Source organism: Caloenas nicobarica, chromosome 2, assembly GCF_036013445.1.
Source record: "Caloenas nicobarica isolate bCalNic1 chromosome 2, bCalNic1.hap1, whole genome shotgun sequence".
NCBI classification, from domain to species: domain Eukaryota; kingdom Metazoa; phylum Chordata; class Aves; order Columbiformes; family Columbidae; genus Caloenas; species Caloenas nicobarica.
In genome coordinates this window covers 128,999,813-129,015,829 of record NC_088246.1, presented here as the reverse complement: position 1 = coordinate 129,015,829, position 16,017 = coordinate 128,999,813, and the positions used below count along the sequence as shown (strand labels likewise).

Here is a 16,017-nt window from a genome sequence, read left to right as displayed (position 1 = left end):
TGGAGTAGAAAAAAGGCAGCAACAATTAAAAAACTCCACTACCAAAGCAAGAAGCTGAATCTCATAACTCAAAAAGAACAGAAATTTATGCAAGATATTCTAAGAGTTTATTATTTGCTGTCCTTACTTTGTTCACTTGTTTACCAAGCTGTTTCCTCATGCTTCCCAGATGCCCAACCTATTCCCGACCCACAGAGAAGATGTATTTCTACCAAATACAGAGTCTGGTTTTTGTTCTCCAAGCACAAATGCTGTCATTGTTAGACCTGGGAGCTGTGGGTCAGTGTTTTAAGGTGTTATATAGGTCTGAAGTATTAAGTGAAGTTCAGCAACAGATTTATATAAAGATACATCCTGTCCTCTTAGACCAGGTAAAACCAATACAACACAGTATGTCCAAGAACAAGCAGGGACAGAGGACAGATGATCAGCTTTTGGAGTCCACTAAACTAATTTTTTCTTTAACATAACTTTCTTTTTATAATATGGCAATCTAGCAGAAGCCAGTTAATGGAATATTGTAAATTTGAGTACGAAGCCTATGCAACAATTAAATGAATCCCTGTAATCTCAGTATTAACTCAAGACCAACGTTCCATTATACAATTTTAAAAAGGAACATGGCAGTATTTAATCTTTCAGGTCAGCAATTTTTTGATGTTAGCTATTATGATGTTGGGTGATAAGGACCACAGGGAACAAAGAAAGATATTGCAAGTCACAGCATGGAACATGAATACTAAGTAGAAGAAGTTATCACAAAATTCTATCTATTGACACTCAGCTTTGATGTACACACCATAATTTTAAAGGGACAATACGAATCAGATTATTTAAAAGACATGGTATTTTCTTGCAGTCATTGTTCAAATTTGTCAAATGTTTCATACAAAAATGTCCCTGCACACAAATCCAAGCTACTCTGTTTTCCTTCTATAAGGCATGAGATCAAGAATAAGTCTTATTCCAACTCCAACAATGCTGTACAAATTAATTTTGTAGATGACAGTGCAATTTTAAGCTTGCATAAGAACACAAAAGACCAAAATGCCAAAGTTTTCTAATTACATGGCATTCTTTTTTCTCAACCCAGTTCATTAAATGTTTTTATAAATCTTCAAACTAAGCAAAGAAAAAATGTTGTTCTAGAAAGCAGATAAAGAATTTTGCAAAGCCCTAAGAACTCAAGATGTTAGACATGTCATGAACTGAAGCACTTGATAAATACATTGTTACTGCATTGGTAGTGAAATATGGGAGCCGCGCAGAATCTGCACAATGTTCAGGAAACTACCAATAATCAACTGCTGTTTGGATGCAATTGCAACAGTGATGAGGATACACAGACTGGAATGTACACCACACTACGGATGGTAATACGAGCGGTGTTGGAGGAAGGTGCTAATGTCTCGGATTAACTGATGAAAATTTAACTTCAGTCTGAAGCAGATACCGTGCAAGTGCTCAAAAACCTCCCTGTGCCGCACTAGCTCCGTTTCCCCTCAGGTTTGGGATGAGTCACTAGAAGGTTTCTACACCAAATTGCTTCCGATTCAAATGTGGCTTTCATTTATATAAAAAGTGTTGCAGTAACAGCCCTTCAAAATACCCACTTCAGAAATAATGTTTCATAGTTCACCTTTATGTAACCGCGGTTCTCCCAGGCCTACGCTGCTCATTTTTTCCCTTTGTTTGCCACCAATCTGTGGCACCCGCCCACAGTCGTTAGCAAAGCAGAACACCAGGGAAGGGTCACCTCCCCTACAGAGCCCCGGGTGGGGGGCAGATGTCCAGCCAAGGGGTCCTCACCACGTACCTCCGGTAAAATAAAGGCAGGGTAATTACGGGTATTTTCATTCCTTCACCCATCTGCTTCCACTGATTGATACAGAAGGGTCTTCAAAATCAGAAAATACAAGCACTCTTTTATTTCCCGCTCTTATGACAATAATGCCTAATTTGGAGAAGAGAAATGCAGAAGTACTGAGGACAAAAACGATTTTTACTTAATCCTTTTAAAGTCAGAGCAAGCACAATGGCTGTTTATACTGCTGATTCCTGGCTCCAGTGTTCCTACATGCATAATTGCTCAATAAAGCTTTTAATATACATTTTATTGCACTAATTGTGAACTTGCATGGTTAAACTAGTACTACACATAAAAATCTGGTTTATGGGAAGGATGTCTCCAGTCACGCAAGCCAGAGCAGCTTAACACTTCTATGGGATCATGGAGTGACAGCCCAGTTTCTGTCAGCTAACAAAAGGACCGGAGGTCGAGGGAGACAAAAAGAGAACAAATAAAACGTTAACACTGAAGAGAAAGACGTTTTGAACATTTGACATAAATGCAAGCTTGAAAGCATTGATATGGTGGGCAGGTACAGAGTCGAACTATACCTGTGTGGATGCTAGAATTGTGGAAGTATGAAAATGGGAAGTTATGAGGATTAGTTATTTAATTTACATAGGATAATATGAAGTCTGGTTTTATTGCATGTCCAGGAAAGTTGAGAGCAGAGCCCATGACTTCTTGCAGCATCTGGGGAAGAGAGGGGAAAACACGCAGAACTCCCTCTCCTTTACTTTATAACCACTCCTCCCCGCCCAAAAGATATTTTCTTTTGTAAGAGAAAAAATTAAAAATCTATATACACACATGCATATATTGGGTTCCAAGTTTACTAAGAAGGAAAGTAAATCAGACAGTAACAAAAAGTTATTTCAGAGAATACCTGTCAATATCTTCTGAACACATAAACGGTGGGATTTGTGTCTTACACTTTAAAAGAAAGTTTTCAAATACTGCTATATAATCTGCCCAGACCTGAAAAGCTAAGCATTCATTTTACTGTAGAGCCTTAAAAAGAAAATAGGTCTGACACTAGTCTGTGATTATTTCTGTAGTATATTGACACAGTATATATCACAACTTTGGAAGGAAGTCAGATTAAAGAAACAAACAAAATCTCAGGTATTGGCTAAGGAGAAAAAAAAAATTAAGGTCTGAATCCAAATAAATAGATTAAGGCGTATTTTCTTTCCAGTAGCAGCATTTTCTCAGGCAAGCCTATTCAGCTTCCACTGAACAGTACAATTAAGACCTGCTACATTGTAAAACACTAAACCAGCAATAAAAAAGTGCCTGCAATGCAGACTCTAAACATTCAACCAAGGCATACGGCAAGTTTTTTTCAGTGGAGTGAGGAAGAGATGCTGAGTGTTCCAAACTCCCACCACATCTTCTTCACTATCCCACAGTGGAGGGAGATTACTTGCAAAGGACAGGGGGGAAAAAAAAAAAAGCCAAGTAGTCTGCTTCCTACTTTCTTCTAAAAGCAGCCCAGCCCTAATTCTCTAGCACCTCGTAACACTTATTGTTCATCTGTGCAGAGCAACAGCAGAACCCCCAGTTTACATACAGATGTTCACCAACTCTGGCAAGGTCAGAGCTCCCCAGGAGTATCTGGGTGCATGTGTCAATATGCTCAGTGAATTAGTTAGCTAAAACTAATCTCTAATTAGGTATTGGATAGGAAGGGCTGCAAATAAATGAACATCAAAATCCCTGTAAGTCTTACTGGGCTGGAGATATTAGTGCAAATGGGAGAAAAGGAGACAGAAGCCTACAAAACCATTTTGTGATCAGGAGAAATGGAAAAAAGCCTTCCCTACTTAATTGTTATATTAAGCCCTAAATAGCGTTTTATTTTGGGCACCTTCTTCATCAGCACAGATGTAAGCTTGCGGGCAATTAAGCACACTCTGCAAACAGTAATAATAAATAGTAGGCAACTAAGAAAATATCTTCCCATTTTTCTATTGTAGCCTCCTTATTTACCTTCACTGGGAGGATAATGCCTGCCTACCATGCCAGGTCCTGCCTGTCCACCTTCTGTGCTCTGTAACCCGGCCTCACCGGAGGAAACCCCCATGGTTTCGGCCCTCTGGAGGTGCAGCTGTGCTGACAACCTGCCTCTCCCTGCTCCCTCCACATCCACATGCCACTGTTAGCCGCTCTGTTCAGCATCCTTGTCACGCTGCAGCTGTGGCGTGTCTTATCTCACCACCTAGGATAAAAGCCAGAGCAGAGTCCTTTGGAAAAAGAGGTCATCTTTATTAATTTTGTGCGAGACATCCAGCATAATGTGGGCTTGATGCAGCTTTGAGTGCCTGGTGGCTGCTAATGACCGAGACAACTACGTAAATTTATACATACAGATATGTATTGCTACACACGCCCCTCTTAGCATGCTCAACTGACTACATAATAACCTTAAACGTTTCAAAATCTTTTTGTTCCTAGCTCTTAAGACCCTGGTCAGGACAACCAGAACCCTTTCTGTTGAACAAGCATCAACGCTAAGCTTTTAGGATCATTACTGTGGCCAATGGTGAATGTGCAAAGGCTTGGTTCTCTTGTGGGACCGGACAGCAAAACCAGCAAGGGGAGGCATTTTACAGTTAATTGCCAAGGTCACTGAAGTCACACAACTGTTTATTATAATAGAGTGGGTTTGTTAAAAGTTTTGCATTTTATTGCTGGAACAAGCAGAGGAAATAAATCTTGGGCCTCAATCCATGGTTGGAAGAGCTTGGGTCCAGCATCTGGGCTTTGCACGGTACCAACAACTTGTGAAACAAAATCTGGTTTCTGCCAATCTGAAATGGAGACACACAGTAATAGTAAATCTGAAAGCATGCCCCTTTCTTTTTAAATTGATGTTTCCTCATTGTGGTAGATCCACTGGCACCGAGCACATGACAGACAATAATAATTACAGAATTATAATGCAAATTAAAAAAATGGCTAGCAACAAAAAATAATCTTTATTGCCAACATGTTTATGGCTTAAGAGCATGAAAAACCTTACTACCCTAGTCAACATAGAGAAATTCTGATGAGAGATGACATCCAGAAGGCTGTCATGTTTAGGACATCAGTCTTCACCAAGAGGGTCACATGCAAGCAGTGATTAGCATAAATAATGGCAGTGACAGGTAAGATTTCAGGGGAAAAGGGGAGAGAGAAGAAGAATGTGAATGGAAGTGTGTGCACGATTGAAAAAAAAAAACCAACAAACACGTAAACAAACCAAAGCAACAAAAAACAACAGGTAAGAATATTAGGGACCAAATGAGTCAGTTTAACTTCACATTCCTGGGGAAAATTATTCAGAACAAAGTAATTAGCAGCACCTGGAAGATAATCTTAACTAGTAGCCAAAAGAGATTTACTAAATCCCATTGCTAACTTCCTTTGACAGGCGGAAGAGAAACCACAGGTGTCACATCTTTCCTTCCGCAAGGCTTTGAAACTGCCTTGAGATACTTCAACAACCAGACTACAGATGCAAGAAGCATAAATATTAGTTCAGGGTGCGAGAAACAAAGGTTAAATATATGATCATTAGGACAGAGTAGTGATCTGGAAGGACGGAGTGAAATGTAGCAGCTTATGTACAAGATACTACCCACAGGCAGGAAACATCAAATACAGAAATACAGGATAGGAAACAACAAGGCAGCAGACCACAGCGGGTCACAAGAGACAAATATCATGCTGTTGTGAGAAAGACAAACATTGCTATAAGATATAAAATTTTAAAACTGTTGGAGTGCGAAGCTTGAGCATAATCTACTGAACTAAAAAAAAAATCCTGCTACTTTACTCTGTGTCTGAATTCCTAGGAAAGATGTGGATCTACCTGAGAGGGTCTAGGGAACAGTAATGAGAATGCAAAGTAGTCTAGAAAATGTGACTTACGGAGAGGTGGAATGGACAAGCTAGTTGTTAGTACAGAGAAAAAACAAACAAAACAACACTAAAGCAATAGCTGTTGCATTGGAAGATTACTACGAAGAGAAGGGAATTGTCTCTTCAGTCAGCTATGGAGACGACAAGTCCTAATGAGCTTAAAATGAGCACAGGAAAGGTTCAGGTTAAACACTGGAGCAGGGGAGACAAGAACATTTAAAAAAAATAATGGAAGGGTAGTGAAGCACGAGAAGAGATTCCCCTGGGAAACAGCTTTAAAAAGAGCTGAGGGAAACACTTCTTTGTAAAAGACAGACTGTACCTTTGGGGCAGAGACAGTTAAATGACCTCTAGAGACTGAGACCTCACAGCTGGGAGCAACGTTCTAGGAGAGAGATGGCAGCAAACAAGAAGTGAGGGGAAGGAAAAGTGGCCTGAAAGCACACAGAGGAGAAGCACTGAGGGAAGTCAAGTGACAGGCAGGAAACCGAGAAAAAGAAAGATGAAAAATGAGACTGCCATTTGCAGGGAGAGCCGGTGCAGAGGTGTGTTACACACTCACGAGCAACTACTGTCCTGTGGGCAGGACACCTGTTTGTGGTCGGCAGGTGTTGCAGGTGCTCCTGCCCAACATCTTCCACTCTGAATTCATCTGAAAGGAATCCAGCTCGTGTTCCCCAAGATCACCCAGCACAGGGAACCAAAATGTGGCGAGTGGGATGCAGGGTCCTGGACTCCACCCTCAGCCAAAGCAGAGGAACCCAGGGACCAGCCCTGGCATCCACCAGACAGCAAACCAGAACAACACCGCTTGTCTCAACTGTTACAATAGATCGACCTAAATACTTTGCAGCAACAAGCATGACTGGAGTGACTGCGTTAAGTGTCTGCCTGTTTCATGACAGCGTATTGACCATTTTAACTGACATCTGATGTGACATATGGACATCTTTTGTAGCTCTGTAAATAAACTGTTGCAAAGTAGTAAACTGTTGCCACTAAGATGATTAAGGGAGTGGAGCATCTCCCTTATGAGGAAAGGCTGAGGGAGCTGGGTCTCTTTAGCTTGGAGAAGAGGAGACTGAGGGGTGACCTCATTAATGTTTATAAATATGTAAAGGGTGGGTGTCACGAGGATGGAGCCAGGCTCTTCTCGGTGACAACCAACAGTAAGACAAGGGGTAATGGGTTCAAGCTGGAACACAGGAGGTTCCACTTAAATATGAGAAGAAACTTCTTCTCAGTGAGGGTGACGGAACACTGGAACAGGCTGCCCAGGGAGGTTGTGGATTCTCCTTCTCTGGAGACATTCAAAACCCGCCTGGACGCCTTCCTGTGTAACCTCACCTAGGTGTTCCTGCTCTGGCAGGGGGATTGGACTAGATGATCTTTCGAGGTCCCTTCCAATCCCTAACATCCTGTGATTCTGTGATTCTGTATCATGATGTTTTCATTTAACAACTGCATTTGCTTTAAAATACCATTACTAATAATCTGGCTTTTTCTTTTCTTTTTTCTTTAAATGAGGACCTATGTCTAGGGACTTTCTGACTCATATAAATTAGAATAGCAGAACCAAAACAAAAGGCCAAGCACCCAACCCATCAATCTTTTCCAGCTGCCGAGTCACAAAGCAGTAACCAAGACAAAGAACGTTGCAGTTTCTCATTGCCAGTTCCTAATTTCTTATCAACATATTTTCATTTCATGATGCAACTTTTTTTCCCTAAGAAGGGTCACGTGGTGAACATGTCTGTGCACATACCTGTCTTTGAAAACCCCCTGTTTAGATTCTGAGCTGCAAGAGCGTCCTCTGTTCTTTATGAGACCATCGCTCTGTAGCTTCTGAAATATTTGGCCCCTACAGATTCCTTGTCAAGGACTGTTGTGTTTCTTACTCTGTGCACATCATGCATCCAGCATGGTTCCCTGAATAATTATCCGGGCTTTGATGATAAAATTTCTTTCGGGTCACTTCAAGTGATGCTCCTACATAAAACAGCAGACAGACTTTTGCACAGGTTGACAAGTCACAGTTACATTTCTGAGTAAAACCCTGTGTTATGCCATTCCTCCTTCTATTTTAATTCTTTGTAAACAAACACACATGAAACACGGGGGGGGAAAAAGCCGACCTCAACTAACATCAACAAAAATTTAAATGTTTGCACAGAAATTCTAGATACCTTTTAATACACGGCAGAAGCTACAGAATTCAGGTTTTATTCCCAGATAATTAAATGATGGGGAAAATGGCTGAGGGCATCAAACATAAGAATATCTTAACTGATGATCCTGGCCAGCTCACAGCACAAAGCTATGCTTGCAAGACAGGCATTATTTACACATTCTGGTGAATTACTCTTCAAGTGTAACATTTTAAGACAGTTTGAAAATTTCTAGTAGTCTCTGTCAATTCACATAAAATGTGCTTAAACACCCAGGTGCTATGGCCAAAACCAAATGAATAATAAATTTGAAGTTCATTTGAATTGTTGAGGTTAGATCAAGCTTCTAGTTTAAACTTACATTGCCTTGGATGTATAAATTAACATCCAAGCAGCAAAATTTACTTTTAATTGGCTTAGATGGCAGATGAACTCCTTCCTTTTAAGCCTGCCTTCTGATTTTAAATGGGTAGAAAACTACTGTAAATATTTTCTCTTTCTCACCCCTTCTTCCCAAGGTTTTTTACAAACAAACGAGGTATTGTTTAGCTGCTATGCACTATACTCCACGCATCCCAAACCAAAACAGAAAAAAGCACGTGTTCAGATTGCTACAGAGCACTCATGGTTGTACAGATTTTTTTGATCACACGCCACAGTACAATTCTGCACACTTAAAAAAAAAAAAAAAAAAAGAAAGAAAAAGAGTAGTGCAACTTAACAACATCTTTTTAGCTTTGGTTTTCATTATCTGAATAAGGAGAGAAAAGTAGGCTTGGAAACTTCAGCAAGTGAACCTAGAAAGATTTGCTCAGCGGTCTCCCAGTCTCTGGTCAACGGTTCTGTGCTGTTCAAAGCCCAAGTACAAGTGCATCACTGTTCTCTCATTTAAATGTAGAATAATTCTAGGATTCATGGCAATGCCAGCTTAAACTTAGCTCTAAAGAAACCCTTTGTTTTCAAATAAATCAGTGCCTGGTTTTAGATAATTCTATAAAGAATCCTATTCACCCACCACATAACATATTAGTTAACATGAAAAGAGCACCAAAGAGGCAGCCCACCTCCAAAAAATTCTGAAGAAAAGTGAAGCTAAACCAATCTATCTGGCATATGCCTTTAGAGTTACATATAATGCGTGGACACACATACAAGATGTAAAACCTCATTGGAAACAGCACAGTTTGTTCTTGATACAAACGCTTTACACTAAGACAGCTGAAAATTTCAGAGCACACTGGCCACGCTGTCTTGTCAGAGCAATGTGTTTGCTCAGGTTTTCTGTCACTGCTGCAAGACCACAGGGTTTATAAGGGACACAACCAAGGGACGGTTTTGTGGTCCCCTGACAGAGAAAGCCCATATGAGAGCCCATATGTTTTCAATCAGGGCTCTGAACACAGAAGGATGGCAGAAAAGAGACACAATAATTCCAAAAACAATAGATATTCTTTTACCAAGGGCTGATTTGGGAGGGCTGGGGGTGGACTATAGATGTTTTAATATTAAAATGCTGCTTAAGTATTGCCGTGATAGTCTGAAAATCCAGAACCCCTTGTAGAAGCAATTGATCAAGCTGAATTACCTACTTACAAGACATTTACTGTGAGTACCAGGAGATTAGATTAACACCATTAGATGTATTACTTAAATTAAACACTTGAATGAAACCAGAGGGCCTAGTATTTGGGAGAAAAAAAAAATCAGGAGGCAAATTGGACTCTAGGCTGTCAGCATCTACTATGGCTCTAGCTAACCCCCTTCTGTCTCACTTCTTAACTCTCATAAAACAGTGCTATGTAATCTTCAACGCTGCATGCTCTTTTTACTTACCTTTTATGAAAACATAGCTTTTTTTTTCTCTAATACAATCGAGATGCACCATTACTACTGCAGCAAGGAAGCAGAAGTCCCCTAGTTCTTTGATGCACTTGTCTTCAGGCATTTGACAGTCTGGGCACTTTTGCCTGGTAGCTTTTATTTCTGAACTGTTCTAAGTTTTCCCCATTCTGTAGCTTTTGGTAGCATTCCAAACTCAGAGACTTGATGCATCTTGCTTTTACAAGGTATGGTTAAATCCCATCCACAGGAGTACAAAAGTTATTTTTTTCTTTAATTGCCTCCTATCCATATCCCATGCTCTTCCCAACATTAAAGCAAAACACATACCGTAAAATGGAAATTACACAGCACCTAAGTAAAACCATTCATTTTGCGAATGCTCAGTCCTTACTTATTTACTAAACTTAGTATGAAGCAGATTTTAGGGCTCGATAGTGATCCCGGTTCATAAATAACTAAGATGCCAAAACAAAAAAAGAGAGTCTAAACCTAAACTAGCATCATCTAAATACACAGTTGTCCTGTCAGAGTCCAGTGGACTGAGCACATTCGCATCTAAATGCATATGTCTGACATTCCTGCACTTACGCAGGAGTTACACAGTGCATGGAAGAGGCCAGAAGACGGACGGCCAAGGGCTGCAGCACGTGCACTAGAAGGCGAGTCAGGGGCGACCAGACTCATTCAGCCTTGACAACGCTTCACGGGGACCCAACTGCAGCCTCCCGATGCCTTTGAGAAGTTTACCCAGAATACAGACTCTTTGCTGTGGTGCACTGCATGAGAAAGGAAATTATTGTGTTGATAAGAGCCTCTGTCTTTGGAGGTCTTCATAACCCAGCTCGACAGAGCCCCAAGCAGCCCTGTCTGAACCTGGGGTTAACCCTGTTTTGAGCAGGTCACACTCAACACCTCCCATGGTTCCTCCTAACCTGAATAACTGCATGATTTAAAACATTTAGCCCTAAGCAGCACTCACCCCATCAGTGTACCATCCCAGCTGAATCCAGAAATGTCACTGTGATGCAATGTTACATGCAACATCCCAGGACAATAATCCTCACAAGTCCCCCAAAACAAATTTCTCATTAAAATATCAATTAGAGCAAAGATTAATGGTGCAAAGCCCTGAAACAGCCGTCAAGATCGTTTCTGAAAAATAAGAACTGTGTTTCCAACCAGTGCCTTATTTTAACAGCAAACAGAAAAGTTATGAGACCCCAAAAATTGACCCACAGTTTGCATATATTTAGATATCAGATTTTGTATTCCCTATTAATTAGATTAATGTAAGTATTTGGGAGTGACTTCAATTCCACAGTTGTTCAATAAACACTCAAATATGAGCTATAACGCCACAGGACACTGCAAACCTCTTCTGATGCACCTGCTATGGTAGCATTGAGTTCAGAACCAGAGGCGAAGCTTTCCTTGGTCTGACACCTGTTCCAAAATATTTTGCAATTAACAATACACGGAAGAAGTTTAAATAGTTTTGTTTCACCAGTTATTTCACAACAGTGAAGAAGAGACAGAGAAGTACTGTTGAAGGAAAACTTGCTGCAAGAGCTAGAAAAGACGGCAGCAGCAAAGCAGCACGTTGGTGCCTTGGAAGCTGCTGGAAACTTGTTGGTCGTGCTTCTCAGCGGAGGCAAAGGATCAGAAGCTGGTACCCCTTTGGTTTACTCCAAGAGAAACCTAAGGGTCTGTAAAGTTATGCAACTTCTGCAGCGGCAGTATTTTGCAAGTTATTTGGCAGGGCACTTAGCTCTAGCAGTTTGCCAGTCACCCCCAGAGTTTCAAACGACTGCCAAAAAATGTCATATCTCTTTGAATACAGGAGCTTTCAAATAAATTTAGACACCAATCTTGCTTATCCACCTTCCCCCCCCGCAACCAGGTGCTTTCCTACCCTAGAACAGAGAAACTGTAGTGGCAAAGCGAAGCTTTTCAAATATTAGGGAATGAGGAACTTCTCTCTCCTTGTCAGATGATGCTTGCGGAGTGTCTGAAAGAACCAAGTTAAAAGATCATGTGAAGACACAACCTTACTTCTTCCTTCGCTAAAGGCTGGGAAGGTAACTCTTACCACCGAGCTGGGTGAGGGAATGGAGTCACAGGTCACAGACACCCCAACCGGTGGGTTGGATCGGTTACAGCAAGAACTGCACCACTGTGTGACACAAAACTGCGAGGCTGGCGCCTACCGCCCCACAGACACACCGCGACAGAGAGGTGGCCCAGGGTGGAGATTTCTGCACTGGAAATGGGGGTTTCTGGTACGAAATACTGGGTGCTTCCCCCAGCTCAACTTCAGGGCTTAAACTCCTAAGCCAGGACTACAAACAGGTGTCACCACCTACTCCAGATGTCAGAGCCCATTCTTCTCCTGGACCCAGTTTTCTCCTAGAGCACCTAGCCAAGTATTGCTCCTCTCTTGAAACACAGAGGATGTCATGGAAATTCTGATAACAGCCTAATCATCAGCGACCAAGCACTAGATCCCAGCCCTCCTCCCAGGGGAACACACAAGCTGCTGCAACAGAGTCAGGTTCCTGCTGGTGCTGCCTCACGTCAGCCTTGGGCAACCTGCTGCATCTTCCAGGAGATGGCCCAGGTTAGACACAGGGAGACAAGTGGGACATCCCGCTCACTTCAGCCTGTGCGACCGCCGTGGCGGTGGGGGAAGGTGTGGGCTTGAACCCCTTGGGCACGGGGACCAGAAGCCCAGGTTTCAACTCCGAGAACGCAGTCTGCTCTGCAGACAAGTCCCACCACCACCAGCTCTCAGGGAAGGGTGAGCGGTGGCTCCTCTTCTGGCCATGTTTTAAAAGACAAGCCCATTACGACTGCATTTCAAGACACAACCAGTGTGTGTTTACAATGTGCTTGCCAGGTGTCCCAGATTCTTGATCTCCTAAAGGCTTTGATGCCCGACTACAGCAGCTCTACATAAGGCGCTTAAGAACTTTCTGCATAAAGAGGGAGATCCAATGTGTTTAAGACACTTTCAGAGTCAGGCAGACACTGTGTTAGGTGGTTTGGAAGACTTAAGGGGATAAATTCTGTTTGGGAATTAGGAATGCAAGCAGGAACCTGATTAACACATTTTTAAATGTTCTCGCAGTATGCTCAAGCCCTTCATTTCTACTTTGGAAAGCTTAAGTGTTTGCTTAGCAGGTTATTTCAGCATATGGATACTACTTAAACTAGAACAAAATGAATCCTTGAATATAAACACTCAAAGTGCTAACTTCAAATAAAAACAACATATTGCTTTACTATAGTTCAGTCTATATGAATACATAGATTACTTATGCTAGTTTCTAGTTCCTCGGTCTACAGAAAAAAAGTAATTCAGGGCAGTATAAGTCTTCAATGACTTAGGAACATCCAACAATCAAGTCACAAAAACAACCAATAGTGACTTTCCTTTTGGGAAGTGCCCATTCCTTGAAAATAACTTTTTTTTAAAATGACAAATTAGACAGCCAGAAATAAATATTCATTTACAACTACAAATATGTGTAATCTGATCTTGATTTACATGCAGAAATGCTGGGCATTTGTGTACAAAATGGCTTTAGCTGCAGGACAAAAATGCCCTAGTACTTGCACGCAAATTATAAAACCGAAACCATCTGGAAAATGATCTGGGATAACCCAGGGGAGAGCTGCTGTGTGAATGTGGCTAAAGGATCACAGCTTATTAGAAGCTTATCCTCTACGGATGGAATGGAAAATAAGATTTGACATACCCTCTTATAAAGCAATGATTAACATGAACCTGCAATTAGCATGCATGGCATTGTAATATGACAGGTGATTTCCATCATAAATCCTAGATCCCAGGGGAGACAAGAATTGCTTTGCATTTATTGTTATTTGCCAATAACTGTGACATTTTATTTAATATACTTTATTCTGGGCTCTCAGCACACCCTTCTGAAATATCTCGTTGCAGGGTGAAGTCAGCTTTGGAGGCTTGCAGCTACTCCAGCTAGCTGAAACAATTCTGCATATTAAAAACCAGCAATAACTATTTTAAACACATGCCATTACAGTAAAATTATCCACCTACTTGTGCACTGACTTTAAACAAGTAAAAAAATGAACAGACTAGTAATTTTAAAGTGCCCACATCTTAAAACTTGAACTACTAGCTCCCTGCAACACATTCTTTTATAAGCAGAGTGGGCTAGGAGCCGCCCATCTAATGTCCCCTGTAGGTTCTTTGAACCTCTGTTCAACAAGACTTGAACATCCAGCTTTGTCAGGCTTCTTAGAAAGCTACTTGTCCTTAAAGAACGAAAATGCAGAGAGTAATAATAAAAAGCAACAGCTCCTATCAGTTGTGGATTATCAGAGTGAATATCCCTCAGAACAACATAACCAATGAATTAAAAGTCTTGCAGCACTCTGATACAGCCCATGTATACATCAGTCCACATAACTCTCCTTCCCCTCAGGAAATGTTTAATGCTCTTTTAAGATAACAATAGGTACTGAATTTATTAGATCAGCATGCAAAAAATTAAATGCAAGGGCTGTCAGCATCTATTTTGAGTGTCCAATATAAATTTCAATGCTATTGTAACACTCAGAGCATGTAACAAAGAGGCTGTAGCACTTACTAGAGAGAAATATAGAGACTGCAAACTGGTTTTTTCCTGCCAACTAGCGCATATTCCTGCTCTTCATACACTCCCCTGAAAAATAAAGGGAAAGAGCCTGGTAGAATTCAGACCAAAAAAAAGCTCTGCAGGAGAACATAAGTCTCAGCAAGGGGAAGCCAAGGAGTGCTCACCAATGCTCATGAAAGAACTGAGCCCAAGACATTCTGCAAATACAAAATCATGCAGATGAATGTTGTGGGATACTCCTTCAAGCTCCACCAGTCCTCCCTCTAGTGCAAATCCTCCAAGTTTGCATCGAAATTTTCTTTCCCATAAGAGATCTGTCCAGAAGGTACTGACACTTCGCAAGTCCCTCCGCATGCAAGGAGCAAACAATTATTTTAATTTTCTCCCTGCCTCCAATTGTCTCTCATATTTAAGGTGTTTGAAGGGGTAAAGAGGCAATTCCAGCCCTTGCCTCTCCAGCACAGAGATCGGTAGAGAGACCGCACACCTGAACTGTGTTCACCTCTGTGAGGCACAAAGCAAAGTGAACCAGGGTCTCCCCGTCTCAGAAAAGGGCTCTTTCAACTGCTCTAAACGTAAACGCCAAGCCATCTCTTACCTCTGAAATGTCTGCTTCCAGCTCGGCATCACTGTCTGTATGGAATTAAGTAGTGGAACTGAAATGGAGTTTGGTGGTGTCTGTAGTCGCAACCCAGAAATCAAACCCTCCCAAACACCGCCAGCTATGCAAAATATAACATAATATGTAAAACTACACATACAGTAATGCAGAAAAATATCAGTACTAGCAGGAGCAAGTAGCACTGCTGGAGAAGGGTGGGAATGAAAAAAGGGAATGTGAAATACAGAATGACTTTGCAACTTCTTTGCAAATACAGCATCTAAAAATGTACTAGCTGGGAAGAAAAAAAAAAAAAAAAGCAGAAGTTTCTCCATGTTTACTCGGAGCACTTTGCCCCCAGTGCGTAACTGGATCCCTGAGCCGCACGCCCACGCGGATCCGCGTTTTCCTGCGCGAACAGTTTCGGTTCGACTCCCCCCCCCGCCCCACACCGAACGCGCTCCACGGAAACGGCTGGGGAGGTCGGAAAAGCGCGCACACATTTCGGGCTGCAACAGGAGGGTGGCAAACCGGCCCCGTGTCCCGGCCCCCCCGGCCGGCGAGCCCCCGTGGCTCCCGACTCTTTAAAACGCCCGAGCCGCTGCCGCCCGGACCCCGCGTACCTGCCTCCCTCCCGCCGGCCGGGGTGGGCCGGGGGGCGTCTGTCTGTCCGTCCGCCCGCCCGCCCGCGCTGGTTTCTTCCTGCTGCCTCAGCCGCGCTCCTCCCGCCGCAGCCCGGCCTGACGGGGCTCCCCCCGCGCCGCGCCGCAGGGCCGGGGCGGCCACACGCCGCCGCCGTCGGTGTCGCTGTCGCAGCCGCCCGCGCGTCCCCCGCCGAGCCTGCCCGCGCCCACCAGCGCCCCCCGGGCGGAGCGAGCGGCGCCCGGCGCGGGGTCAGGCGGGGACTCGCGGCCGCAGCCCCGGCCCCCGCCCCGGCCCCCGCCCGCTCCCGCTGCCGCGGGGGCCCCGGGTGCCCGAGGGAGAGGCACGGGCAGAGCTGCGCCT

At 42.8% G+C, this 16,017-nt stretch overlaps 1 protein-coding gene across 1 annotated transcript in view; it reads right to left on the bottom strand.

The window, feature by feature from the left end:
• Positions 1 to 15,816, bottom strand: part of SGK3 (serum/glucocorticoid regulated kinase family member 3) — a 60,113-nt gene extending 44,297 nt beyond the window's left edge. The window contains exon 1 of the mRNA XM_065627551.1: positions 15,636 to 15,816. The gene's annotated coding sequence lies outside the window, so the exon portion shown is untranslated. The remainder of the gene's footprint in view (positions 1 to 15,635) is intronic.
• Positions 15,817 to 16,017: the final 201 nt, after the last annotated feature.